Genomic DNA, 27,728 nt, shown 5'->3' with positions numbered 1-27,728 from the left:
AACTAGAATGTTTGACCAGTTAATGACATTGACTGTTGAGCTGAGCTGATCGGGGGCTAATTATCATCACTCGCCCACTCACCACAACTATAGGGGCACAGGCAGGTGCCAATCATTTTTTTTTTTAAAGCATTAGAAGTTTTGTTTTTCTAAAAATATATTTTATTGATTTTTTAAAGAGAGGAAGGGAGAGGGATAGAGAGTTAGAAACATCTAAGAGAGAGAAACATCGATCAGCTGCCTCCTGCACATCCCCCACTGGGGATGTACCCGCAACCGAGGTACATGCCCTTGACTGGAATCGAACCCGGGACCCTTGAGTCCGCAGGCCGACGCTCTATCCACTGAGCCAAACAGGTCAGGGCGGTGCCAATCATTTTAAAAGGAAAAGAAGATGGGGGAAAGAACATGTACCTTTTGTATTAAAGATTGAAAATATTAATTTTCAGAGAGAGAGAGAGGAGAAAAGAAAACACAAACACATCAAATCTTTTGTGGAGAAAATCTCTTCCAGGTGAACATGAAAAGCTGCCTTTCTCTGGGAGCGTGAGCGACTGCCATTAGGACGGGAAATGAAAAGGAACGCGAACAGAACAAGCCGTCCCGAGCGGTTTCACGAGACGTCTGACCTTAAGAGGCGCACGTTGGGATGTAAGTGCTCTGGTGAGGCTGCGGATCCGAATTGGCCCTGATTTGACGGCCCTTGAATACATCCTGAGACTTGCCGCTCGTGATGTTCTCCTTGTCCCTCTCCTGAAGACCACTCCGGCTGAAACGGGCAGGGAGGGATGGCTGGGGCACTGAGCGAGAATCTGAAAATTGCTGTCTCTGTTGTTGGGGGAAATAAACACTTTATTCGCAAGTGCCTTTGGCTCGTCTTTGTGTAATGGCTTGGGCACCACAAATGTTCCTTGGCAGGGAATTAGCTGAACAGCACGGGGTCTGGGCGGGGGAGGGGGGGGAGATAAAGAAGATAAGCCCTGGAAAAATTGCGTTTTATTTGTTTAAATTTTATTTTATTTTACTTTTTAAGATTACGTTTTCAAGGGTAAAAATAGTCATTCTCTGATGAACTCTGGGTGATGTCTAGAAGTTGGTGTCCCCTGGTGTCTGGGGATTATGTCCAAGTAAGAAATCCCCCATGGTAGTCACCTAATTAAATTCTTAGCTGTTCACCAGCAAATAAGGAAATGCGGCCAAAACTCAAGCTTCGGTGTTGAGAGGTTGCTTGCTGAGTTGTGCCAAAGGCCAATGACTATTTCTTCGTTGGGCTCCGTGCATATCACGCAACCATATTGACTAATTATTTAGCGTTGGGAGGATTAAGGAAGCAAACTTGGGTTGGGCTGGGGTGGAGAATAATTGATTAGACTTAGAATTAAGAACAAAAAAAGGTGACAATATTAACAACAAAATGACAAAAAATTTACAGGAGTTATGCATGAAAATTGTACACATTTTTTAAATGAGAAAAATAAAGGGAAAAACCCATTCACCTATTTTATCATAAAATATGTTTTGAGGACTCATATACATAGTATGTATGTGGATATATTTTTATGTGAGATTTATTTATTATAATTATGTGGGACATGAGTCATTATAATTTAAGGGAAAACAGCAGTTCAAGTTATTTTCTGTAAAATTTTGGGAGGATTTGAGTTATCTGATTAGTTATCTGGTAGGCTGCCTCATTTTTTTCTTGACCTTGTTAGTGTGACTATTCCAAACTGTGTTCAAACACTCAGTTCTGTCATCAGTCAGGGTGTGGCTGTTCTCTTGTGGAACAGATGGGGTACAGTAAGCTATCCATCATCCCTGAAGTTGGGGGTTTGCCCAGAAATAAGATGGTTCCCAGGCTCCAAGCTCCCCCGCCTACCCTGGGAGGATGTCACCACGGACTTGCCGGATTGCGCAACTAACAGGTGCTGGGAAACTCTACGTCTATTTACAAGCCAGAAACTGACTTCCACACACCCTTTTGGGATAGACAGGCTCACGCCTTGACAGAGGTACTTTATATTTTAGCGGAGAAATTCCCAAGAATGAGACAGAAGTAAGTTTTGGATAGTTATCAGATGTATTGCAAATAAATTTGTGTCCAATCCTTTTTTTTTTTGAAAGAGTTTTCATTGATTTTTAAAGAGAAAGGGAGAAAAATATTGATGTGAGAGAAAGACATTGATCGGCTGCCTCCTGTATGCCCCCTACCAGGGATTGAGCCCACAACCGGGCATGTGCCCTGACCAGGAACTGAACCCACACCCTTTCGGTGTACAGAACAACATCCAGTCAACTGAGCCACACTGGCCAGGCCATGACCACTCCTTTTTAAGAGCTTAGTTATTTGGCTTAAAAAAACAGAGACTAGATCTAAGCTGCCCCTGACTATTGTTCAGCTCCCTCAGTAGCATCTTTCAAAGCGTAGACCAGATGCTGTCATTCCTGGGCTCACCCCAGCCCAGTGCCTTCGCAGCGCCTTCTGATCCGTGGCCTGCAAGCTTCTCTGCCACAGGTTTCCGCCCAGCTCTCCAGCCTCGTCCTCCCCAGTCTCCGTTTTTCACACAAGCCAAGCCCTTTCTTGCACCAGTGACTTGCTTTTGCCCTTGCCTGTAACATTCCTTCCCCGGATCCCCACAGCCAGTCTCAGAAAAAGGTCACCTCTTCAGAGTGGGCTTCCCTGATGACCCTGTCAAAAAAGCCCACTCACCTGACTCACACCCCAACCCACGCCACTTGCGTTCTCTGTGCCAGCGTCATGCCTGATACCTTCATAGCACCACTCTGGACGTGACTTTGTGTGCTTGTGTTTGTTGTTGTCTGCCTTTTCCTCTAGAAGGTAAGAGCTACACAGGCTTCCACGCACAGCAGAGCACCTGGCATGTGGTGGGTCCTCAATAAATATCTGTCTAAATGAATGTATGAATGCTTCTGTGATTAGAAGGAAAAGGGTGAGGTTACAGATTTGGGGCTGGGAAGGACACCTCCACGGAAGAGGTTGGAGAAACAGAGCCAGAGCCCCTGTCTGGCTACATTATGTCTCCTCCTTGCCTGCCTTGGAAGGAGGGAACACTTAGCTTCAACCTTGTGTATAATTTCATAGCCAATCCTTTGATATACGTAGGAGGCTATTATATTCTAAAGTAGAGGATCCAGGGTTGAGGGTTATTCAAATAGGTCCCAAGATCATTACAGACAACATTTATTTGGTGTTTTCAGTATGTCAGACATGGTTTTAATGATAACATTTAATCCTCACAACAGCCTTAGGAAGTCTTGATACTAATACTGTCTCCATTCGACTGGCCAGTAAACTGGGGCTTGGACAAGTTACGTCCTTCCCGAGGCCACACAGTTCAGAAGTGATAGCACCTGGATTCAAACTAACTTATTCCAAATGCTACTTAATTTTTTTTATTGATTTCAGAGAGGAAGGGAGAGGAAGAAAGAGATAGAAACATCAATGATAAGAGAGAATCATTGATTGGCTGCCTCCTGCACGCCCCCTACTGGGGATTGAGCCCACAACCTGGGCATGTGCCCTGACTGGGAATTGAACCGTTACCTCCTGGTCAATATTCAACCACTGAGTGACACCAGCTGGGGACCAAATACTACCTCTTGACAATGACTTGCCCAGGTAATACAGTGGTTGATAGATTAGAAATCGTATCAGGTCTGTATGTTTTCTCTCATTGGTTTAATGTTTCTGAGTTTGAAGCTTTATCATATAGTGCATTTATGTCCTGACTTCATTCCTCTTGTTATTACCTAAAGTGTACAAAAGTCCACTGTAGTGGAAAGAGATGATAAGAAGATGATAACACTTGAGGTAAGGTGATGATATAAACTGCTGATGTGGCCAAGTCATTAGGGGTCATGAGAAAGGGTGTTAGGGAGGGTGGATGTAAATATCGTGTGCTTTTCTGTGTCTCGGAATTATCTTGGCATGAATGGGTTGGGAACAAACCCCTGGATTTGCTTTGAGCAAATCATTTCCCTCTTATGCTTCATTCTTCTCATCTGTGTAGTAAGCAGACTCTGTGTCCATTTTGGGGTGGGACCCTGGACCTGCAGAAATAAATTCCCAAACTTGGTTTCATCTCAGTGTCTTTCTTTGGGGAAAATAGCCAAAGCTTGCATGAGAAAGTTGAGTGACTATGCAAAACTTTCAATTGCCTTGAACAGGGAAAAGATAAGATTGTATTTCTGGGTTTGTATCACTCTAACCTTAACCTTGGACCAAGAATATAAGGGAGTTTCTAGGACGATGGCTTTGACCTCAGACCAAGGAAGAAGAGAACAAACTCGAGTTATGATAGAGGGAAAAGATACTTCAGAGCCTGTGTTTTCAAGATAGAGGGTGCGGGAGGGAAAGGACTGGAGAGGAGACACCCCAGAAAGTGCCAGGCAGCTGGCGGGCAGCTTTGAACAGCAGCACTCTTACCCATCCTGGTGTGCTGATTGCTGTGGGACATAGCATAGTGCTTAATTACAAGGAGTTTAATTTTTAAATATGGGAAATTGCAGACATATCATATGCTATGGGATAGTTTGTAGTCTTTTAATAGTAAAACTTTACAGCAACTAAACTACATGATCACACTCTTCTGTTAATACCCACTGACGTCTGATCTTATTGAGTCAGGAGGTGGGCTGCTCAGCATGGTGAAGCCTGGAGCCAATCTCAGACTCCTCCACGAGACATCAGTCTCCGGGCTTCAGAGGAAATGTGAACCCAGACCTAGATCTGAGAAACTTGTAATGAAAGCATACCATTTTAACAAACCCGGAGAAGGGACATCTGGAGAACAAGAGAGAAACAGTCCTGAAGAGGAATTAATTCCATCCCACTCACCCAGAACCTCGTGCAGTCCTCACAGAACTGGGGTCGAGGGACCCATCAGCCCTGCCTTTGCCCACGGGGTTGGGGAGTGGGGGGATGTGCGAGAGGCCTTCAGGAGGTACATCAACTGGGCAATAAAAAAGCGAAGAATGGTTCTGTTTTATATTTCCTTGTCACCCCCACGAAGAAAGTCTCAGTTCAAGTGTCAAGTTCAAAGATTTAACCTCCTTAACACTTCCTAGCTTCTGTCACAACAGAGAGAGCAGATCATAGATTCAAGACTCAGGTAGGCAGCAGGGTACGGCAGAGGGACAACCATTGTTTAGCTGCTACTTTACCCATGTCTGTCTGTCTGTCTATCTATCTATCATCTATCTATCTATCTATCTATCTATCTATCTATCTATCTATCTCTATCATCTATCTACTATTATCTATCTATCTATCTATCTATCTATCATCTATCTCTATCACCTCTATTATCTATCTTCTATTATCTATCCTCTATCTATCTACTCTCTATCATCTATCTATGATTATGTATCATCTATCTATCTATCTATCTATCTATCTATCTATCTATCTATCTATCTATCTATCTATCTACCTACCTACCTACCTACCTACCTACCAATCATTAAAGCATTTCTATTTGTAAATGGAGGGGGTGGGGATAAAACCAAAATGCGATGACTAAGCAGAAAAGTCATGAATGGGGAGCAAAGTGATGTTCCCCAATATTGTCTTCTCTAAGATCACAGGCAGGGCTGAGCAAAGAACCTAGCAAACCCAGGAGAACGCCCCCTGGGAGCCTCAGCAGCGGCAGTGACTGGTGTCTTAATGCTGTCACGTAGCGCTGGTGAGGAAGGCCCTGTACTGCCTTCACCTTTAAGACACGATGGGAATCCTGCTTTTCAAAGAGAAAGTTGAGAAATAAGAACGAAAACAGGGATAACTGAAGATTCCTCTAACAAAAAGGATTAGAGGATTGAGGGGTGAAAGATCAAAAAGACTTAAAGCAAAATGACTCTCAGAACCTCTTGATGGACTGAATTTTGTGCTGAGCTGGTGGGTTTCCAGGCCCTGCAATGAAACGGCTTCTAAATGAGAAATAGGACAGGAGCCGAGGAGAGCTGGAAGCTCAGGAAAAATGGTGACAGAGGAACCAAAGTGTATGCCTCAGTCATATAATGTTCATTATCTGGGTTCTGACTTGACTTTAACAAAATACTCTTCTTTTATAGGGTGGAGTGTGTGGGGGGGAGAGAAACATCGATGTGAGAGAGACACATCAATTGGTTGCCTCCCAGCTGGGCCCGGGGATTGAACCTACAACTGAGGTATGTGACCTTGACCAGGAATCGAACCCATGATCACTGAGCCAAACCGGCCAGGGCAAAATACTCTTTTTCTTAATAAACTTGTAACTTTGCAAAGCAGCTGGTGTAGATTATTTCACTTGATCTTTACAGTAACCTGTGAAAGTGGCAGGGAAGTGTTTTATTACATTTAAGATAATGAAACAGGCACAGAGCATTAGGGTGCCACCTACCAGGATCCCAGCTAGGAATAGTGACATTGAGTGAAAGCCCACCACAGTGCTCGACACAGTGCTGAGAGTCCTGAGTCCTTCCAAGCGCCTTGGGGGAAGTGCCTGCCTTCGCCTGTCTCGGCGGCTGGAGAGAGTAGGTGACTGGCCTACACACGAGTGTGCAAGAGGCAGCTGGTCCCGGTCTCCAGAGCTCGGGAGAGTCCTCTGTGCACATCTTCTCAGCGGGATGGCTTACACTGCAGAAACCAGTCAACGCTGCAGATGGGGCTTGCTTTTCTCTGGAGAGCCAGTTGTTAAACATTTAGCAGACATCGCTGGGCACATACCCGGTGACTGGCAGAGTCGGATCCAGAACCAGGGAGTCCAGTTCCAGACTCACCCCGAACACCTCTCAGTAATGTCCGCTCACTCTGAACAACATCCCCGACTGGTCAGCCTCCTGTTTTCTGAAGTCTACCCCAGAATTCTCATTTATTAATTTATGTGGGAAAAATATAAAAATGCCACAGGGATGGTGTTAAAATGAGGAGAGCGTATCCTAGCTGAAGGGAATGTTTCTTTGCTCCAACTGATCCCATGTGGGAAAGTGGGGCCACCATGGACCATTTTTCCAATTTTTTAAGAGAAGCCGAAAATCTGAAATTTTAAGTACATTTCTCTGATTTTTAAACTTTGGCAACTAATCCTCAAAGGAAAAAAAAAAGCTGCACCTCACTCTCAGGCCATCTGTAACTCCTCGTGTAATTTCTAGAAGATACAAATGAAAGTTATAATTGAAAAATAGCAATGTAGAAACTGCTTAGATTTCATCGTCTTTGGATTCCCTGATTGTAATGAATGGTCTTTGTCACCCATTGCAAAATTTTCAATTTTCAATGATTCTTTGATCATGACGTTATTCCTCTGGTGACTAGTTGCTATGATTATTAGACACTGCTTTGTTCCAGCTCCCCAGCTATCGCATGGTTTCCTCCTTCAGTCTATTCAGGTCTCAGCTCAGATGTCCCTTCCTTGGACAAGCCTTCCCTCCACAGCCTAAGTTAGCCTCCCCTCCTGTTGCTCCCTTTCCTTTTCTTATCATTCATCAGCATCCGACATATAGTGGTCCCCCCTTATCCTTGGGGATATGTTCCAAGACCCCTACCACACGCCAGAAAATGTGGATAGTACCGAATCCTATATATACTATGTTTTTTTCCTATACACTCATACCTATGATCAAGTTTCATTTATAAATGAGGCACAGCAAGAGATTAGTAACAATAACTAATAACAAAATAAAGGAATTATAATAATAGACTAGAATAAAAGTTAAATGAACTGTCCTCATTTCCTTCTTGTGATGACGTGAGGATGCCTATGTGAAGAGGGGAAGTGAGGTGTGTGACGTAGCATCGTGATGTAGTGCTGGGCTCCTAGTGACCTCCTGACAACACCTTGGAAGGAGGACCATCTGCTTCAGGTGAGTCTGGTCACTGAGCCCTGACGATGTTGATGTTTGGATGCCAGGAGCAGATGATGTTTGGGGAAATTTAATATTTTCAGACAGCAGCTCACTTTGAGTAACTGAAACTATGGAAAGCAAAACCATGATAAAGGGGGCCTAGTGTATCATATATTTATTTGTTCATGATCTGTCTTCCTTGACTAGAATGTCAACTTCTAGAAAGTAGGGACATTGTCTCTGCTTTGTTCGATGCTGGATTTCCATGATCTGCTACAGTGCCTGGTAAAAGGAGGCACATGATGAATATGTTGAATGAATTAATGCTGATAATGTTGATCACTGTTGATGAGATAGCAATACTACTCATTCCCTAAGACTTTGGTGGGGGCGGGGGGTGGAGAAAACCCATGGGTTATAAGAAAAAAAGTTTTCTGTTAACAGAAATCTTAACATCAATATAAGTCCAGACCTTATTGACTAGTAACTGGCTTTTGACATTGGGAAAAATCACCAATCTGTCTGAAGCCAGCTTTTCCCATCACCTTTAAGACTAACAGTTACCTGTGGGCCACCTCCTGGTAATGGTGGAGAATTATCTACATAGAAGTGGGCTTGAGGAGAAAAAAATTAAAAATGGCCCTGACAAGAAGGGAGAAGATTTGAAGGATCTTTTCATAGACTAAAAGATTTTCCATGCTGAAATACTCGTGGAGGGAAAAAAGACTCAAAGTTTCAAGTTGAGTGGTTCAGGTAAAATGAGAAAAAATACTCACTGAATAAATGATTTCTACTTTTATCAACCATGAATTTTGTTTGTTGTCAAAGTGACATTAGCACATAGAAATAGTTTGAGAAGGGAAAGAAATCCAAAATGCCACCACCCTGGCACCGTTACTCTGTAGTAGTTTTTAAGCTTCTTGCCAACCTTAGTCTGGAAGCAAGTTTACTAACCTTTCAGAGAATCAAACAACACTTCATCCTCTGGGGATAGTCAACAGATAGTACCAGCTGCTCGCTCAGTGAGAGGTACTGGGCTCAGCTTCATTTTTCTGAATCCATGATGGCTCGTGGGGTACACATGCTACATATATTCTACTTGTATTGCTGTTACCCTTCATCTCAACATCTGAACTATCATTCTTCAAAAGTAAGTCAAAACACATGTGTAATGTTCCCTTACCCCACATTGTGGGCCAGATCTGGAGTTGTGTTCTGATAAACGGTGTCCGTGTTGGTGGTCAAGGTCGAGAGAGAAAGACCAGGAAGAGAGTGCATCATTGAGCGTAGACAATTAAAATGGACAAGTAGCAGAGTGCCATGCAACTTTTCAGTAAATATAAGCTCTTATCATGATTATGCCTCTTTTGGCCTGAGTGTGCCAATAAGTGCTGGTTAACGATGTAAAGAAAGAACTTGTTCTTACCCACAAGGCTGAGTGTCCCCTGTGAGTGCCTGGCTCACCTCGTGACGTCATGCCCAGGCCCTGAAAGTGTGCATCTGCTTCTTGTCCTGTCCCCTATGTCATGACTTCCTGGAGGGAGGGATGGTGTGTGGTCTTATCAGCGTCCTCAGTGCCCAGCCTCGGGTCTGGCCCCCATCATCAGTTTAGAGGGGTTCCTTATCTGAATGAACTTGTGGAAGACAAGGGGCCCTCAGGGCACACGTCTGAGGAAGCCGGCTATGTCCACCCTTTGACAAAGAAAATAGGAAGGACACCTCCATTCAAAATATGAGTGGATTTTCACATCCCGAGCCGGGAAAAACCCCTGAAAGTATCTCCAGGGAGGATGGTAGGAGCCCTGGGAGCCCTTTCCCTCATCCTGAGCTCTCTCTTTTTCATGGTTTCACACGGTCCTCTCCGCACGCTGGCCCCGACGGCTCTGATTGTAAAGTCTCGTGCTTGCCTCCCTAGGCCGCGTGACAGAATTTCCTTTTAATTAGCACGTTCATAACAACAACAATAATTCTAATCATTAATAAGCCGCTCACCCCACTTAGGAACAAACATGAATGGCAAGAAGTCAATGCTCATTCTACAACACATGTAAACAAGAACCCAGGAAGGCCGGGCACGATAACCACTGGGTGTTCTTAATGGCAAAGAACGTTCTCGGCTGAGCGTGGGAAGTGACTGCTCCTACGCACCCCCCTGTAGCTCCACTTAAGCTTTTCTTAATGGAAATCAATGGATCAGCCTGTAGTGACTTAAAAATAATGTTTCTCCCCAATCTATAGATGACACAAGGGCAGGGATCATGTCAACGGGCCCCCCTATGGTCTCCGCACATAGTAGGTGTCCACCGCATCTGTGCTGACTGCGGAATTAATCAGATCTCCAGGGGGTGCCGGCGGATCTGGGAAAGGGGAGAAGCCTGATGTTCAGAGCATTGCTTCCCAGCGGGAGCAGGGCCCCAGCACTGCGGCTCAGACACCGAACTGGCCCTGTGTTGGGACCACGAGGTCTGAGTATTCGTTCAAGAATTTCTAAATTAGATTTTCATTCTGATAAACATTAATCCAATCAGATCCTGGATCTTTGGGATGACAACGTCCTCACGGAACACCGATGCACGAAATCAATGTCCGAACTGGCGTTCGTTCTTGTGAGCGAGTGGGTGCCCAGTGATGGGCAAAGGGCACCCCTGGCTTTTTAATAGCGTGCCGTTGCAGCTCTATCTCCCCCACTCAGCAGGGTGACACCCCTATGTCCCCCACTCAGCAGGGTGACACCCCTAAGTCTGGGCGACGCCCGGGCCAGCATCCGTCGCCCTGGCCTGTGACTTGGCTGAGCAGCGTCAGGATCTGGAGCCAGGATGGCGTTTCTGCCCGGCCCTCCTGACGGACCGGGATGTCTCCGATCATTTCCTCTGCCGCCTTTCATATCACTGAACTGAGCCGATCAGTCCTGTCAAGAGCGAGGGCCCGGATGAAAGGCCAGTGCATTAAGACAGAGCGTAATTGCCAGCCTCTGAGATCCTGACATTAATCGTTTTCCTGAAAGAAGACAGTTCAGCTCCCCTTGCTCTCTGCCTCTCTTTTATTACCAGCACACAGGGATGGGGCGGGGGGGGGGACGTTAGGGGAAAAATCCCCACCAACAACAAGGTTTGCTAATTAAAAGTAATAGGCTTTCCATTTTTTTTTTTTTGGCAATTTGATAACACAAAACACTTACTTGGGGCCCACAGGGGGAACAAACTGAGACAGATAAAAAATGTTTTGTGTTCATTGAAGCACAGCTATGTTAATGCGTATTATCCCATTAATGTGCATCAACATCGGAATCGGCTCACCAATGCAAGCAAGAAGCACACACTTATCATCATTTGATAACATGTTTAATGACAGATTGACGGGAGATTTGCAAATGTGAACTGGCATCAGTGTTGCTAACTTCAGCTTCTGCCGCCGCCTCTGCTATGCCAGCATATTTATGTGCATAATTTGATTTCTCAGCCACACTGTTAGTACATTTTTAATATTAACTATGCACGAACAGACAGCCGAACTTAAGTTGCACTGATGGTTGGAGTTCATTAGATTGAAAAAGATGGGCGCGTGCGACTAAGATGGAGGTGGCAGTCCAACACCCGAGAGCAACCCTTAACAGACACACGCGTTCTCGACAAGCCACGTTACACGCTTCGTGTTGTTGGAGGTGGCAAAGCTCTGGAGAGTGAAGGAAGAAGTGGAAGAAGAGGAGGAGGGGGGGAACTGGAGGAGGAAGAGGAGGAGGAAGGGGAGGGAGATGCAGGGGAGGAGGAGGAGTTGGGGGAGGAAGGAAGCCCCTGCCCTGGACATGCAGCTATGAACCTGACACAGAGCCCAGGTGATTTCTAGACACATTAGTTTTCTTTCCATTGCGTCCTTTCACCCCAACTCATCAGGACTCCACACCCAGGCGCCCTTGGCTGTGCATGGAGCAGGTGACCATTAAGGGCTATTCATTCTTCATGAACCCAGGTCAAGGGCAGCTGCTCATGAAAACCTTCCCTACGGGAATGGGGCCAATCCTGCCTCTTTTGGGGAGGCGCACTGATCTGTGACTGAATGTTGCCCCGTCACATAACCCTGTGTGACCACGCGTGATGTCACCTTGCTACATCCCCATTTCTTCATCTGTAAAATGGGCACAAGAATACCCCTGTGCTTTCCTGTGGCTAAAGCTCACATAACCTAAAAAAAGAGAAGTGCTAACTAAGCCCAGCGCTTGGCAGATGGCAAGTCAAGCCCTGAATATATATTCATTGTTACTGTGTTATTTCTGTCTCTTTTTTTGGTAATCAGAAGAATCTGAAAGGCTGCTTTTCAGGCCTAGGATCAAGCGGATTTGGGGTTGGATCAGTTTCTGTGAATTTCGGGTACTTGTGTAAAATGGGGTCGATCCCAGGGACACATCTGGTGGGATAGCAGGAAGGATAGTGACATGACATAGCTAAAGGGTTTAAAGCAGCGCCGTGGACCCTGTCCTGTCAGCCTTCATACGTGTTAGCTCTTATTTCCTCAGGGATCAGGACAGGGTGCACTGAGGTGGGTCTGGAAGATGCACACTCAGCTTCTGGTTCTGCCCCTTCTGCACTGTATGAGAATGGGCCACTTCCTCAACTTTCTAAAGGCTCAGTCTTTCCCCTCTACCAGGTAGGGCTCCTTGATGACACCTGCTACGAAGGATTTGAGATGCTGTAAGGAGAGAACATGCTTGCATAACGCCGGCTGTCGTTGTCATTGGAGTTTGTGTCTCCAGGGTTTCGAGGGCGCCTGGCACATAGTAGGTGCTGAAGAAATGTTTGTTGATTGAACAAGTGAGATCACTATGGCTATTAGGCAAGAATCCCGGGAAAGATTTGTCCAGGGAAGAAGGCTAAAGGCCTGCAGGTGTTAGTTGCTGATCTGAGAGTGAGGATGAGTCCCTGCAGAGCCTCATCATGACAGTAGGCAAATGACATGAATCATGTGCCTCAGCACAGGAATGCCACCTGCATGGGTGCAGAGCAGTGCCCGCAGTGGCTGGCTGGCCGGCCATTTTGTATTTATTCTTAAAAAATATATGTACTTATTGATTTCAGAGAGGGAGAGAGGGATAGAAACATCAATGATGAGAGAACCATTGGTTGACTGCCTCCTGCACGCCCCACACTGGGGATGAGCCCGCAACCCGGGCATGTGCCCTGACTGGGAATCAAACCATGACCTCCTGGTTCATAGGTCGATGCTCAACCCTGAGCCATGCAGGTCAGGTGTACTTATTCCTTTTACTCTCCTATCTGAAAGGTGCACGTAGAAAATGTATGGTCTCAAGTGTTAGAACTGTGCCCATCCTCAGCAGGTTGCAAAACCTTCCTGAGCTGCAACCTGCAAATAGGAATTGTGCATTTTTTATTGTACAGCCCCTGTCTGCCCTCCAGGGGCTTATAGTCAAACCTCAGTTTCTGCTATGAAATCAGGATAATAAGAAATCTACTAAAAGACCATGGTGAGGATTAAAAGAGAAAAAGACAAGGAAACTCCTAGCACAATGCACACAGTAGGTACTCAACCGATGCCAGTTCTCTCTCCTTCATTGAATTGGTGTGCATGGAAGCCTGGTTACCTGCGTCCCTGCTCACTTTCAAACGCCTGGACCCTGTATGCTTACATTGGTTTGGTTACAACTTAGATTAATATTTTCTCAGTAACAATGAGGTGAAAGGCAACTCTTGTTTTGACACTTTTTTTTTTGGACAGAAGAATTTGATATAATTTAACTTCAGCTCTGAGAGGTACATAGAGACCATATCTTCATTCACACATTTACCTTTGGGGAAACAGGCATTTTTTTTCACAAAGGTGGAGAGGTAGGCCACAGTGAAACCCACCTGAAGGAGGCGCTGTAGAGAAGATGCCTCTGGATTCCCTATGCTCATCCTTATGCCCTGCTCCTGGCTTCGGCCTGTTTTTCCTGTTAACAGATATGCATGGAACTAACTCTTCCACGGATAGCCCATGGCTCCTGGAGCTGCTTTGCCTGAATGTGTCCCATGCCCGAAAGCCTATGCCCCCTGGGCCAGCGCTTCATCAATGACTAGCTGCGGTGGGAGCACTGGAGCCCAGCCCTTGTCTCCAGACGAACACCCAGAGCTCCCCAAGGGATCCGGCAGAAGCTGGGCCTTGTTGGAGTTCACTCCCTGCCTGGGTTTCTCCTCTTCCTCCTGCTTCTCCCCTCTCTTACTGGTTTCTCCTGGGAGCACATTCCTAAGAAACCACTTGCCCAGGAATCCTGATGTCAGGGTCTGCTTCTGGGACTCTTACCTGAGACACTGTCCTACTGGGTCAGGGCTGGCAAAATGCAGCCCAAGGGCCAGATCCGGCCCGCCAACTGTTTTTGTAAATAAAGTTTTATTGGAACACAGCCACACCCACTCCTTCAAGTATCAGCTATGGCTGCTTTGGTGGTGGAATGGCAGGGCCGGTACTTGCAATAGACACTGCATGGCCTGCAGAGCACCCAGTATTTATTACCCGGTCCTGTGATAGAGCAAGTGTGTGACCCCCTGTGCTAGATGCTGCCTTGAACATGCCCAGCGTTTCTCACCTCCGGGACATGGTATGTGCTGTTCCTTCTGCCTGGAGCTCTCATTCTCTGACTTGGTGGATGCTCAGTTGCTGTTCATTTTTCAGACCTCAGCGAATAAGTCACGTCCCCAGAAAGGCCTTCCTGCCCACCATCTCCAGTACTCTTCCCTCTCCCACCCCATTGCCCTGTATTCTTAGCACTTGCAGCACCGAAATGATTGTGTTTCTCTCTGGGCTGCTGTCCCCACCACTGTGACTAACCAGCACATCAACTCCACGAGGGGCAGGGTGCTCTGTCTTGTTCGTTCCTGGATCCCAGTGCCTGTGCAGAGTATGTGTTCAAAAACACTGCTGAATTATGCTAAGTGAAATAAGCCAGTCAGAGAAAGATAAATACCACATGATCTCACTCATTTGTGGAATATAGAAAACAACATAGACTGACGAACAGGGACAGATCCAAAGACAGAGAAACAGCGATCAGACTATCAATCCCCAGAGGGAAAGTAGGGGAGGGTGGAGGTAAGGGGAAGAGATCAACCAAAGATTTGTATGCATGCATATAAGCCAAACCAATGGACACGGACAATAAGGGGATGAGAGCATGAGTGGGGGGGGGGGGGTTGGGGGTTAATGGGAGGATGAGGATACATTTGTAATACCTTAACCAATAAGGAAATTAAAAAACAACAACACAAAAACCAAAAACACTGCTGACTGGACGATGAGAAAGAATGAGAATGCAGCACTGGCTGCTTTCATTCTAGTTGGACTAGGAATGGGGACCTTCATTTAAATGGTGCCGAGGAATTCGAGCCTCATTTTGAATCCTTATTCCCAAGCCCCTGGGAACATATTTTATGCTCAAGTCCCATTAGTGTCCAGACATTTATTACCTCTGGTATTAATTTGCTTGTTTTCCACTTTATATAACGGGAGGTCACTTTTTGTTATAAGCTGTAATTTTTGAATTTTATGATGTAAATTGACCTGCTTCAGGAACCTAGCTATAAAAAGTCTTGCTGTCAAGGAGTCAAGAAAAAGTTATGCTGTGTTAATGGTTTTAATTAATGCATTAATTTCACAAAGTTTTTGTTGAGGGCTTAATATGTGCAGGGTCCATGTCTGAGGTCTTCAAGGAACTTCCTGTGAAGGAAAGACAGGCACATTCACACGCGTGCATCTGAGATCCATCCTGCAGAGCAGCCAGAGTCATCTTTAGAAATGCCAATTGGGTCATGCCCTTCTCTTACTCAAAACCCGCTAATGAACTCAGAATAATCCAGAGTCGTCACCATGGCCTGCACAAGTGTGTCTGCACTAGATATTCAAAATGATTTCACCCCGAGCTCACAGAGTTCCAGCAATCTTGGTTTTCTTTCAGTTTCCCCTAAAACTCTATTCTTACTTGCCACAGGGCCTTTGCACTGCTGTTCCTGTCTGAAATCCTCTTCTCACTCATTTCAGAACGGGTTCCCTCAATCCTTTATGTCTCAGCTGTCACCTCTCAAAATAAATGAGCACCATTCTACAGGCCCTTAGTACTTTATTTCCTTCATGGGATCCAAAATGACCATGTTTATGAATTTGTTTTCTAGTTTCCTGTCTTTCTCCTTCTAGAAGATCTGTGAAGGAAAGGAAAATGCCATTCTGTGTACTGCTATATCCTGAGAGCCTAACACAGTGCCAGACACAAGAAAATGCACAAATAAGTAACATAATACCAGGTAGTTATAAATCTAATAAAGGAAGTAAAACAGGGTGACGAGAAAGACACATGTAAGAGGGCTTTATGGCTTTAGGTCAGGGCTTGGCAAACTATAGCCCCTGGATAAAATCTGGCCCACTACTGATTTTTTTCAGGGCCCACAAACAAAGAATGGTTTTTACCTTTATAAATGGCTGAAAAAAAAGTAAAAAAAAAAGAGAATATTTTATGACACATAAAAATAATATAAAATTTAAATTTCAGTGTCCATCGATAAAGTTTTATTGGAACATAGCCACGTCCACTCTTTTACATATCACCTGTGACTGCTTTTATGCCACAATGGCAGATTGAGTAGTTGTGACAGAGGCTGTGTGGACACAACCGTGAAAATATTTATTATTTGGCCGTTTATAGAAAATGCTTGATGATTCCTTAGATTTTCAGGAAAGAGTCTTTAAAGAAAGTGATGTTTAACTTGATATTTAAATGAGAATGGTTAATAGAAGGATAAGAAAGACCATGTTTAAAGTCCTTGAGGTAGAAAAAAACACTCATGGAATGATAACTCTTTTCCTTATGGAATGAACTTTGAGTTATGACTTTGAATCTGGCATATCTGTGCTGGGCAAACTGGCACAGAGTTGTAAGTAGAGATGAGAATGTCTAACGGTGGCTACTTCACCAGTCCTTGCAAGAGACAGGGTGTGCTTCCACCACCTAACTGCGGTGCAAGCAGAAGTGGAAGGCTGACACGGGAGAAGCATTATGGAGGTCCAGTCAAGAAAAATTAGAGATGAAATGGAGAGTGGTGGGAGGCATGGAGAGAGGAGGGTGCATAGATCCTAGGAGAAGAGTGTGGACACTCACTGTCATTTCAGAATAAAAAAAAGAGCAGATGTCAGAAGAGTGAAAAGGTGGTCTAGGTAAAGACTGAACAAGATGAATTGGGTTTAGGTTCTTTCCTCTTCCTCCCAACACTGATATCACAACCCCTCTGGGCAGGCCCATGTCAGCCACGTTGTAAAGTGCTGACTCAACTCACTGCTTCCAGGAGTGTGTGTCTGACCCAGGCCAAGGAGGCCATCCATCCTCCCAGCCACAGGCATTGCTTTGAGAGTATGTGATTCCACAGGCCAACTAAACTCATCTCCATATTTGATTGGCACCCTTGAGAGACAGACTCCTATGCTGGGAGGATAAATTCCTGGGTCTGGTCCAGGAGATCTATCATTTGCCTGAAAATGAAGACAACACAGAGGAAACCTGAGCTGAAAGACAGGGAAAGACCAAGTTCTGATGACATACAGGCTTGGAAACTAGGATTCATCTGTGTATGAAACCAACTCTACCCTTGGATGAGCAGATGAATTCCGTTTTGCTAAATTGAGTTCGAGTTGGTTTGCAGTCAATTATAAACAAGAGATTTTGATAAACACAGTTTAGAGTTAACATGCTGAACAGCTTTAACTATTGCTTCCAAAAGAATTTTATGACCCATCTTTTCAGAGTCAAGAAAGGTATCAAGCTAAGTCAAGACGAGGACCTGTTCCCTTGACGGCCAATCAAGGCTCTTCAGATAGGAGACTTCCCGATACAGTAGAAACACCTGAGCCGGTATCACCTATTCCTTAGTGGTCTCAGCGGAGCCATGCAAACTTCCAGGCCACCCCCTACTCTCCGAGATTCTGGTCCTTTCCTCTTGTTTCCTCTGCTCTTGAGCTCCACACAGACAAAGTGTCAGGTCGAAGACTCAATGAAAGCTAATAAGAGCAAACTTTTAAGACTTCTTACCACATGCCAGCTACTGTGATTAAAGCAGTGGTTCCCTGGACCAGCATCATCTTATCATCTGGGAACTTGTGAGAAATTCACAATCTCTGGCCCCGCCCACGATCTACTGAATCTGACACGCTGGGATGGGGCTCAGCCATCTGGGTTTTAACAAGCCCTGCAGATAATTCGATACACACTCAAGTTTGAGAACCATTGACTTAAAGCATCACCTGGATGATTTATTTTCATCAACCCCTGAGGCGGGACAGTTATCCTAGTCCTATAGAGGAGGACATTGCGTCTCAGAGAGGTTCGGACATCTGCTTTACTACTAGTGAGTACCACACCGGGAGTCAAGCCCAGGCAGCCGGACCCCAGGCCTCCCTGTACTCTCCAGCCAGGGTGGGCATAGCCACCCCAAACTTGTGTTCCCACGCCCAGTGCCCGGCTCATGCTCCAGTGGGCTGGCGGCGATGCTGCCTCAGCTCCACAGATCCTCGTGCCTTTCCGCGGATTCCTACTGAGCCTTACTCCACATCTGTCAACCTCCAAGGAACTTTCCACTTAAAAATATTTGTAGGAAAAATAAAAAGAAGCCACAGAGCAGAATTCCAGCTTTAGACAAACCTCAACTTATCCCTGGGGGCCCTGGGGTTGGGTGCTCAGCCCACCGAGGAGTTTGTGACCATCTGCTTGGACCGTCCTCTCTTGGTGACCACCTCCCCCTCCCAGGTCCCTTGCTCATGCTCTGCGTTTCTTCCCAATTAATACCGTGTGGTTACAGATGCCACTTTGCTTGCGGTGACTTATAAGTGACCGCTAATGTTCAGTTATAATTCCCCATTTTAGATGTGAAAATGGCTCATCATATTCACCACAAGAGCCTCTCTACAATGATATATAATTTAAAAATTAACACGAGGACAGAGGAGACTGCATTTTTGAACTGGGAACTTAGAGACGCAGAGGTTAAACTTGCTAAGGTGAGCTCAAGGAATCAGACGAGTGTTATGCAAATGCCTCTGTCACGTGTCGCCACGACTTCTGAGCTTTTCTTGCATCTTCCAGATCCCTAGCACTTGTCAAAGAGCAAGCCCACAAGGGGTGTGCTTATATGGGGGTATTTCCCCCCACTGTTAGGAACGTTCTCTAATTCCTGACACAGAACTTTCCCATATATAAACCATGCTGTCGGAAAGCAGCAAAGCAGAAAAGAAATCAATGTTTGGTTTCTAGGAGGGGCTAAAGAGAGCTGGACAAGACAAAAAAAAAACACACACACAAAAAACCAACAATAAAACAAAAGAACAACAAAAAACCTAGGGAGGTTGGGAGGTTGTCAAGGGGACACGCGTGGCTGTGTTTGCAGCATCATTGGCTCTGGGAGGAGGTGGACTCAGAAGTCTTTGGACAGTAGAGTCTGAAGCATGTCCCTCTGCAGGAAAGGAGGCAGTGACAAGGACATAGGAAAAACAAGGCTGGGAGAGAGACGTGAGCTTGTGCAGGAAGGGAAGACAAGGCAGTGTTTTTGCACGTGTAATGCTTTGGTGCTTGTGTTGGTGCAACAATTCATGGCCTTGGGACTAAGCCGTTCCCCGGTCTGCTCCAGCATCAAGTGGTTACAATTATGGATTGCAAATTTATTGACATTTGACATCTCCATCAACCTTCCTCTGATCAACAGAACTCTCTGCCGCCAAATGGAATAATTACGGAAGATTTCAGCAGTCACGGGGATGCCCCAAAAGGTCATTAAATCATCTTGGAAAAACAATGTGTTCCTCCATTTCATCTTGCCAGTAAATCTGCGCCGAAGTCCGGACCACCTAGGGCTGATGCTCAGAGGAGGGGCTGACGTACAGACGGAGGGAGGAATTAAATTAGGACTGAAAAATAGGAAGGCGAGCACAGCAGGGGCTGAGCACTTCATACTTCCCGTGGCATAAAAATTGTGGTTTACTTGAATCAAAAGGGGTTCTTCTTGGGAAACAGGCAGAAACGGCCTGCCTTTGGAGCTGGGGAGGTCCAGGGGCCATGCGGGAAGAGCAGTTGTGTCTACAGCCCACTGAGAAGTTGGTAGCATTTGTCCTAACGCCCTCCATGTCTTAGTCTGACATCCCTTCTTCCTAGGCAAGCCTGGTTCCAAATGACCTGGAATTCCCCTGCAGTCGGTTATCGGTCCCCGAGCTCTCTGGCTCCACTATTGCCCAGACCACCCTGCCTTCCACATCCTCCGCACTGCCCCTCCCCCACAAGTCCCCCGCTCCCCCCTCCCAGCCCCTGCTTCTGCCCTTGCCCCCTCCCATCCATGGCACACTCAGTAGCCAGAGTGATCTTCTGTGGGAGAAAGGAGATCATGCCACTTGCCTGCTGAAACCCCGCCAGTGGCTCCTCACTGCACTTAGGGAGGCCAACCCAAAGCTTCGGATGTTCTACAAAGCCCTGACCTGCCTCCCCCGACTCCTGTCCCACCTGCCAGACCCAGCTGTCATCCCCGGGCCTTTCTCTGAAGCAAACACACCAACGCTCCCAATTTGCCACGTGCCTGGCTCTTTTTTCACCTCCTTGTCTTCTTCCCCTGACCCCCTGTTTAAAGTGGGTGGCCCTGTCATGGTCCCTTACAGCGCCCCGTATTCCCTGGCAGCCCTCATTCTTAGACGTCATTTACTCTCATTCATGTGCTCAGAAACGCTAGCTGTTAGTATCACTACCCACTGTCCTCTGCTCGGATGTGAGGCCTGGGCCCCCTTCCCCTCAGGGGAGCTCGGCACTCAGAACAAAGCCGGGCAGGGAGCAGGCTCTCCGGGAGGAGGGACTGAAGGGCAATGGAATGGAGGTCCTGATGCACCTGCCACAGAGAATGCAGACCCGCTCGACTCGTTCACCTGAAGGCATTTGACGGCTCCATGGGCATGAGCAGCCCAGGAAACATTTCTGACTCAGAGGCCAAGCCTCATGGCGGTGTTAGTCCTCTGCACCAGTCCTGGGGCTGGGACTGGTTCTCACTTCCTCAAACTTCCTGTGCTGTGCAAAGCCCGGGCGCTGTGCTGAGGGGTTTACATTCTTTATTTACCTGATTCGCCTCCCTGGTGAGTGACACAGGCATTACTGTCATTTCACACATAGAGAATGTCCAAAGGAAGTCCGGATCACCCCCTTTCTACAGGTGACCGAGCCCAAAAGCCGGGCATGTGCCCTGACCCGGACTCTAACCAGCAGCCTTTTGGTGCACGGGATACCCATCACCCAGCCCACTGAGCCACACTGGCCAGGGCCATCACTGTTGCTGCATTATTAAACTTATTAAACACATTCGACACACCTCAGTTCTAGGACACCTGTATTTGAACAATTATGAGAGAAGCTCTCCTTCATTGGGGGTTTCCATGCACCGGATACAGCACTAGGAGGATCCTTAGTAGGTTCTCTCTTTTTATCCTCATAATGCTCCCTGCGGCCAGACTTCACGCAGCCACCTCACAGTGGGGCAGCTGAGGTCCAGGGCGGTGACATGACCTGCCTCAGGCCCTCAGGTGGGCCTGCAGTCCCAATGCCCACATTCTTCCCCACTGAGCTCAGCGGCCTTATGCCTCCTTCACGGGATTTCTGCACCCGGAAGTCCTGGCTCTGACACTTCCTGACAGGCCTCCCCCTTCCCTCCTCTTCCAATGGCCTCCCACGTTCATTCTCTTACATTTCTGGGATGATGAGGTTCTGATTGGTTCTTTGACTTCTAAGCCAGAGCCAACACTATCCAATAGGGACCCATCTCCATGGTTACAGCACACCAGAGAATCCACAGGAAGGCCGCAAAGGGGGAAGTGGAGGCTACAGCAAGTATGGGGGGGGGTAGTGGAGAGGGGGCCGTAAACAATTAAACATGACAAAATCCTCTGGTGAACAGAAATAGAACTATTTGACTGTGAAATTGAGTAATGTAGCATTGAAAATAATATAACCTGAAACATCATTTTTTTCCCTCTATCGATGAAAAAATACCTGATGAAGCCACGCACACTGAAAGTACCAGTTTGCTGGAGGGCCCAAGTGGTAGGAAGTTGTCTCTGTCAAAGATTTGGGCTTTCAGGATATTTAAATATTGCTCCCCCCCCCATTCATCTTCTCTCCCCTATGAGTATAACCTGTGGACAGGGCTCATGTCGTACACCTGGGTGTAGCACCCAACAGAATATAACCCATGGGACCCCAGAAAGGTGCTGGGAGAATTGTGGGCCCAAATTCTGGCTGACGATAAGTCACTGCCTTGTCCATACCTGATTTCCAGCCCTGCCAGTGACTATCTGTGTGGCCTTGCCGGTCACCCACCTCTCTGAGGGCTGGCTTCTTCGCCCGTGAGCTGGTGTGACCACAGGTCTTTCTTCATAGTGTCCGGGTTAAGGGTAACTGTGATAACCTATGAAAGGGCCTAGCACGATAGCTGGGACACTAAATGCTCCATACGTGTTGGTGCTCTGTCAGCATCAACGGCAGTGAGGTGGGCACCGGCAGGCTCTGCGTTAAGCACTTCCTTTTCTCAGCACATTTCCTCATCAGCACCACCACCAGCCTCTGCACTGAGATTCCAAGGCAGACCTTGCTAAGCGTGGTTGGCACCGGTGACCCGGACTGTAGCTGGTGCAGAGAGGGAAGGGGGCTTCAGAGGGGAAGAGCGGCAGATGAGAGCTCCTTCCGTCCCGTCTCAGGGGCAGCCCAGCTCCGCCCGGTTCTTGCATGTTACACCCCAGAGCTGATTAGTTAAATCTGCACTCAGGTCTCTCCTTATTTCTTCAAATGAAATGGCACAACCCATCCCACACTTGGACTTAAGCCTTCAGCAAACACATCTTTTTTGAAGCAGGTGGCCAAGGTGGAAAACAGAGAGGAGAGTGAAGCTGGTCGGGCACCTGCTTTGTGGGCCAGGCCCAGCGTCGAGGCACCGTTCGAGCACATTTCACCAGGAACCAAGGCGGAGAAAGGGGGAGGCGGAGCCAGCCCCTCTCATCAGCCTGAACTCGGATTACTTTTTGAGTGTTCACAGCATCATTAGGAGATTAGCCCACTAGGATAATGCCCTCCACGCCTACACATATCCTGTGCCTCCTGCAAGTCAAACACAGGAAATAAACAAAGAAATAAAGAGTGTTCAGGAAAAAGCACGACCTCTCCTCTCTGCATCGCCCTGGCCTCCTGGGTTTGGAGAGGTGAACGTTGCCAACAGCAGCACAAGTTCCCTAAGACCCGCCCTCCCCCAGAATGTGACCTGTGCCTTTGGCTCGTGGCATCCCCGTGTCCTGCCAGGTGAGCCTCCTGATACCTTTACCTGGGACTGACTCAGAGGACATGACACTGGCTTCCAACCAGCTCCTGTGCCTTCTGGGGAAGCGTCAGGAGAGACAGCCACTGCACCCAAATCCTCTTCTATTTTGGTTCCCTTAGCGCATTCACTCTGTCACCTCCGTGGCCTACATATCATTTAACAAGCGGCCCTGTGACTCTCGCAGGGCGTGGCGTCGGGGCTGATTTAAAATCCCCGCATTGCTAAAACCGCATTGTTCTTCATCAAGTCGAGTCATTTTTATGTGATGTGTCAAGCTCCCTAACAAATAACTCCTGCCAGACAAATCAAGTTCCTCGTCTTAGAGCCGCGGCTAAATAGTTTATAGCTTTAATCTGCTCACCGAGGTGTGCAGTCTATGACAGTAATTATAAATGCAAGCAGAAATTATAGCTGAACGCCGGAGCCGCATTAAGGCCGTCTGATGAACAATCATGAGCTCCTGCTCGCTCCCAACAATAGAGGGCAAGTTAGTGTCAACGCCAGAGAGATTTCAGTTCTGCATGGCTTTTTCTCCCATTTACCACGCAATGTCACTTGTCTCCTATAAGGCAGGCGAAAAAGCACTGCAGAAAGCTTTAAACTTGATAGTTTTTTTTTTAAAGACAAAGAGAGAAATGCAGGAGAAAACTGTTTATCATTACAACTTCTTTTTTTCCCCCCCCTGTTTTGTTCCGTGGCGGGTTCAGTTTCAAATTAGTTCCTTGAAGGTAACTGCTTGTTTACCTACTCGGGGCCTTTAAAAAAAAATCCCTGCTGAAGCCATTTTTGAGAAATCGTTATAGAGAAAGACTTCTTTAAATAAAGGGCAAGTTCAAAATCGGCCCAGGAGGTGCTCCAGGGGTAGAGGCTGTCCCTCTCTAGCCCCTGCTCTCCACCCGCATCTACCTAAGCTAATGACACCATTTAGCTCTTTATTTTCCCCTCCTCACTTTCACAGAAAGACGTTTTTAATTTAGCTGAAGAATTACACAAATGTATTTTAAAGACATAAATCCATATAAAAAATATGAGCTAATTAAAACATTGCACTCCCTGTCGCTCATGGATTTTCAATTTAGCGAAAGAAAAAAGAATTGCATCTGGTTAAATGAAAAGATGATACTGATGGCAGATTGGAGTAAATGAAAAATAATGTTACTCTATATTAAAGCACCAAATTATACACGTCAGGATTGAGCGTTCAGGAGTCCAAATGAGGGGGACGTGCGACCGAGATGGAGCGCGCTCAAGCGCAAGGGGCGCCAAGCCGTCGCCTGGTCGAGTGGAAACGTTAGGAGAGGCGGGGCGTTTGTTTCTTGCTTGCACTGGAAATGCTATCACCCTGCGGTTGACCCTGTTTCTCAAAATGAATTCCAGAAAGTCAGGATGAGGATTTAAAAAAACACAAAACTCTTAGACGTCTACTTGCACCGGAATTTGGGCCAGTTCTTGGTTTGCACCATATGGTGAATGTAGGATTACCTCACCGAACAAGGACATCAACGCTCAGGGAGTGAGGATGCTGGGCTTTATCCTGCAGGTCCGGCCCCGGCCCCTGAGTTGCAATATTTGGATCGCAGTTGCACCTCCAAGGAGAGGCCTTGCTCCTTGCTCATCACTCAACACTGAGGCACATTTACAGCCTTTCCTCTGCACTGTTGAATGTGTACACCTAGCCTGAGCAGCACCCAGAAACCATCAGGCAGGGTGGAGGAGAAACCGAAGGGCCGAGACCAGTTGGTGAGTATGGGGCGGCCCTGGGTTTGAATGTCACCTGTACATTTACTGAGTGTTTGTTCTCAGACAAATCATGAAACCTTTTGAGCTATTTGCAAAATCAGGATGAGATGAAGAAGCATGCCCGGTTCAGAGGAAGAGGGCACTGAGTGCTAGTTTTGCTGTCAGTTGAGATCGTTATAATTAAACCGCAGGTTGAAGGCCCATGGATCACCTGCCTAGTCATTAATCAGCTGGGAAGACTGCAAGCGTTTTTTCCCCTACCCCCTCAAATATATTTTTATTGATTTCAGAGAGGAAGGGAGAGGGGGAGAGAGGCAGAAACATCAATGATGAGAGCGAATCATTGATTCACTGTCTCCTGCACGATCGGGGATTGAACCTGCAACCTGGGCATATGCCCTGACCGGGAATCGATCCGTGACCTCCTGGTTCATAGGTTGACGCTCAACCACTGAGCCACCATGGCCAGCAAGACTGCAAGTTTTATATATCTCAGGGGAGGCTGAGGGACATGGCAGGGCCCTGTAGTGACAGTCTAGAATAAGATTTTCTTGTGAATCTACTATGTGCTAGGCTTTATGGAAAAGAACTGCATACATTTACTTAATCCTCACAGCTTTCATATGTCCACATTTTACAGGGCACATCAACCAGAGTTCAGGAGTTGGGGTTTGAACTCAGGCTCCGGGCCTTGGCAGCCAGAGTCTTCCCCTAACATCACGCTGCCTCCTAAACACCAGTCCCCTCTTCACTTCCCTTGAAGTGGGCAGATGCCCTCCCATGGGCTCCATTCAACGTTTCCCCCAGCCTGCCCATCTATGTCTGTCACTAGGCTCAAAGGCGTTCTCTTGTCCTGGCCACTGGTTCATTCCCTGGGATCAGCACCGTGCCGGGCATGGAGTGATGGCTTTCTGGCTAGGTGAAAATGAGTGAGGCTCAGAGATTGTGGAATCTTGGGGAATTCACACAGACTCTCTGCCTCCATTTCCTCTCCTGGAATTTGGTTGAATCCACCTCTCCCTCACAGGCTGTTGTGGGAATACAGTGAAAGAATGTTCATGAAGCGCCTGGGGCAGGCCTGGCACTTGGGCTGCTATACAGTCAGCACAACTGCTGGGTCACCATTACATGTCCATGTGGACTGCTGTGGAGCCAAAGCACCACTGATGTGATGAGAAGGGTGAAAACAATGCGGGGGGTGGGGGGTCAGAAAGGAAGGAAGGATGGAAGAAGGGAGGGAAGGACAGAGGGAAGGAAGGAGAGAAGGAAGGAAGGAAGAAGGGAGGGAAGGTAAGATTTATTTAATGGTTGAAGGAAGGTCCATGCCTCTTATAGATATGAATGAGTCCAGCACATATCAACCATAAATAAACAACACTGTTGGTGAGGATGTGAAGAAAAGAGAACCCTCATTGGTGGGATTGTAAATTGGTGCAGCCACTATGGAAAACAGTATAGAGGTTCCTCAAAAAATTAAAAATAGAACTACCTATGACCCAGTAATTCCACTTCTGAGTATCTATCCAAAGAAATCCAAAACACTAATTTAAAAAGACATGCGCATTGCTAGGTTCATTGCAACGTTACTTACAATAGCCAAGATATGGAAGCAACCTAGGTGACCATCAATAGGAGATTGGATGAAGAAGACATGGTGCATGTATACAATGGAATCTTACTCAGCCATAAAAAAAAAGGGTGAAATCGTACCATCTGCAACAAAATGGATGAACCTAGAGGGTATTGTGCTAAGTGAAATAAGTCAGACAAAGACCAATACCATATGCTTTTACTTATATGTGAAATCTAAAAAACAAAAGAAATGAACAAACACAATAGAAATACACTCATAAATACAGAAAACAAATTGATGGTTGCCAGATGGGAGTGGGGTTGGGGGAATGGGTGAAAATGGGAAGGGATTAAGAAGTACAAATTGCCAGTTATAAAAACAGTCGTGGGAATGTAAAGCATAGCATAGGGAATATAGTCAATAATCTATAATAATAAAAGTGTAATATGCTAATTAGACCAGATGTCCTTCTGGACGACCTTCCAGATGAAGCCGAGGCTGTGAGGGAAGCCCAGGTCCCAGGTGCCACAGGGAAGCCAGTGCCAGCAGATGGGGGAAGGAATGCCTACTCTTGCATGAATTTTGTGCATTGGGCCTCTAGTATTTAATAACTTTGTATGATGTTAGGTGGGCATTAGACTTTGTAAGTTATATAAATGTCTCATCACTATGCTGTACACCTAAAATTAATACACTATTATATGTCAACTGTAATTTAAAAAAAAATTAGACTAGCCATTTTGCTCTTCCTGATCGTCAGATAATCCATGTTGTTAGGGTTGCCAGATTTAGCCAATAAAAATACAGAATTCCCACTTAAATTTGAATCTCAGATAAACAATGAATTTTTTTTTTTAGTATAAATATGGCTACTGTACTATTTGGGACACACTTATCCTGAACTGAAAAAAAACACACACATTTTAACTGAAAAAAAACCCATGTTTTTCAGTTATTTGAACTTCAAATTAAACTGGACATCCTGTGTTTTATCTGGCAACCTTACATGCTGTTCACCATGAACATGGATTTTTATTAAATCATCCACATCAAAGGTGGCAGCTCATTGGACTAGAATTCATTCCTGCCACCGATTTCAAGGCTAAATGTGCCGCTAAATGTATACACCATATCACATGGTAATGACTAAAATTTCAAGTCCTTATGAATTTTAGATTCATTAATTTGCTTTTTATTTAATTTCTATTGTTTAAGAG

At 46.2% G+C, this 27,728-nt stretch overlaps 1 protein-coding gene across 2 annotated transcripts in view; it reads right to left on the bottom strand.

The window, feature by feature from the left end:
* TSHZ2 (teashirt zinc finger homeobox 2) overlaps positions 1–27,728 on the bottom strand; it is a 419,203-nt gene that overhangs the window by 140,689 nt on the left and 250,786 nt on the right. Inside the window, exon 3 of one of the 2 annotated variants that reach the window (XM_023762727.1) lies at positions 15,493–15,543. The exons of the other annotated variant lie outside the window; for it this stretch is intronic. The gene's annotated coding sequence lies outside the window, so the exon portion shown is untranslated. Of the gene's footprint in view, positions 1–15,492; positions 15,544–27,728 lie in introns of those variants that run through there. 2 annotated transcript variants of the gene reach the window in all.

The sequence above is a fragment of the Myotis lucifugus genome, unplaced genomic scaffold (genome assembly GCF_000147115.1).
Source record: "Myotis lucifugus unplaced genomic scaffold, Myoluc2.0 scaffold_258, whole genome shotgun sequence".
NCBI classification, from domain to species: Eukaryota; Metazoa; Chordata; class Mammalia; order Chiroptera; family Vespertilionidae; genus Myotis; species Myotis lucifugus.
This window is presented reverse-complemented; position numbering and strand designations above follow the sequence as displayed.